We start from the raw sequence: 2,500 nt of genomic DNA on the forward strand, positions 1-2,500 counted from the left end.
CCTAACCCTAACCCTAACCCTAACCCTAACCCTAACCCTAACCTAACCCTAACCCTAAACCTAACCCTAACCCTAACCGTAACCCTTAACTCTAACCCTCACCCTAACGCTCACCCTCTCGCAGGTAGCCCTAACCCTTACCCTATAACTAACCTTAACCCCTAACCCTAACCATAACCCTAACCATAACACTCACCCTAACCGAACCCTAACCCTAACCCTAACCCTAAACCTAAACCGAACCCTAACCCTAACCCTAACTCTAACCCTAAACCTAACCCTAACCCTAGCACTAACCCTAAACCTAACCCTAGCCTAACACTAGCCCTAGCCCTAACCCAAACCCTAACCCTAAACCTAACTCTAACCCTAACCTTAGCACTAACCCTAACCCTAACCTTAGCGCTAGCCCTAACCCTAACCCTACCCTAACCCTAACCCTAACCCTAACCCTAACCCAAACGCTAACCTTAACCCTAACCCTAACCCTAACCCTAAGCCTAACCCTAGCACTAACCCTAACCATAACCCTACCGCTAGCCCGAACCCTATCGCCCTAGCTATAACCCTATCGCCCTAACCCTAACCCTAACCATAACCCTATCGCAGGTAACCCTCACCCTAACCCTAACCCTAACCCTAACCCGAACCTGACCCTGACACTGAACCTGACACAGACCCTAACCCTAACCCTAACCCTAACCCTAACCCTAACCTAACCCTAACCCTAAACCTAACCCTAACCCTAACCGTAACCCTTAACTCTAACCCTCACCCTAACGCTCACCCTCTCGCAGGTAGCCCTAACCCTTACCCTATAACTAACCTTAACCCCTAACCCTAACCATAACCCTAACCATAACACTCACCCTAACCGAACCCTAACCCTAACCCTAACCCTAAACCTAAACCGAACCCTAACCCTAACCCTAACCCTAACTCTAACCCTAAACCTAACCCTAACCCTAGCACTAACCCTAAACCTAACCCTAGCCTAACACTAGCCCTAGCCCTAACCCAAACCCTAACCCTAAACCTAACTCTAACCCTAGCCTTAGCACTAACCCTAACCCTAACCTTAGCGCTAGCCCTAACCCTAACCCTAACTCTAGCCCAAGCTCGAACCCAAGCACTAACCCTAACCCTAAACCTAACCCTATAGCAAACCCAACCCCAACCCCAAACCTAACCCTAACCCTAGCCCTAGCCTTAGCCCTAACCCTAACCCTAATCCGGATACTAACCCTACCCTAACCCTCGCCCTAACCCTATCCCAAACCCTAACCTAACCCTAACCCTAACTCAAAAACTAACCCTAACCCTAAACCTAACCCTGACCCTAACTCGAAACCTAACCGTAACTCTAACCCTAACCCTGACCCTAACCCTAACCCTAACTCTAACCCGAACCATAACGCTAACCATAGCACTAACCCTAACCCTAACCCAATCGCTAGCCCTAACCCTATCGCTAGCCCTAACCCTATCGCCCTAACCCATAACCCTATCGCCCTAATCCTAACCCTAACCCTAACCGTATCGCTCTAACCCTAACCTTAACCCTAACCCAAACCCTAACACTGATTAACCCGAAACATAACTCTAATCCTGACGAAGCCTAAGCCTAAACCTAACCCTGACCCCAACCCCAAGCCCAAGCCCAACCCCAACACCAACCCTAACCCTGACCCTAAACCTAACGCTATCACCATAGCCCTAACACTAACCCTAACCTTAAACCTAACACGATCACAGGTAAACCTAATCCTAACACTATCGCAGGAAACCCTAACCCTAACCCTACCCTAACCCAAAACCTAACCCTAACCCTAACCCTAACCCTGACCCTGACACTAACCCTAACCTGAACCCTAAAACTAACCCTTTCGCAGGTAACCCTTAGCCTAACACTATCGCAGGAAACCCTAACCCTAACCCTAACCTAACCCTAAACCTAACACTAACCCTAAACCTAACACTATCGCCTAATAACCCGAACCCTAAACCTAACCCTATCGCTCTAACCCTAACCCTACCCAAATCCTTGCCCTAAACGTAACCCTAAGCATCTCGCACTAACCCTAACCCTAACCCTAACCCTAACCCTAACACTAACCCTAACCCTATCGCAGGTAACCCTAACCCTAACCCTAAACCTAACCTTAACCCTAACCCTAACCTGACCCTGACCCTGACCCTGACCCTGACCCTAACCCTAACCCAACGCTAACCCTAACCCTAACCCTAAACCTAACCCTAATCCTAACCCTTAACCCTAAACCTAACCCTAACTCTAACCCTATCGCAGGGAATCCTGACCCTAACCCTAACACTAAAACTACCCCTGATCCCTAACCCTAACCCTAACCCTATCGCAACCCTAACCCTAACCCTAACCCTAACCCTATCGCACTAACCTTACCCGTATCGCTCTAACCCTAACCTTAACCCTAACCCTAACCCTAACCCTGATTAACCCTAAAGCTAACCCTAATCCGGA

The sequence above is a fragment of the Stegostoma tigrinum genome, chromosome 47 (assembly GCF_030684315.1).
Source record: "Stegostoma tigrinum isolate sSteTig4 chromosome 47, sSteTig4.hap1, whole genome shotgun sequence".
Classification (NCBI taxonomy): Eukaryota; Metazoa; Chordata; class Chondrichthyes; order Orectolobiformes; family Stegostomatidae; genus Stegostoma; species Stegostoma tigrinum.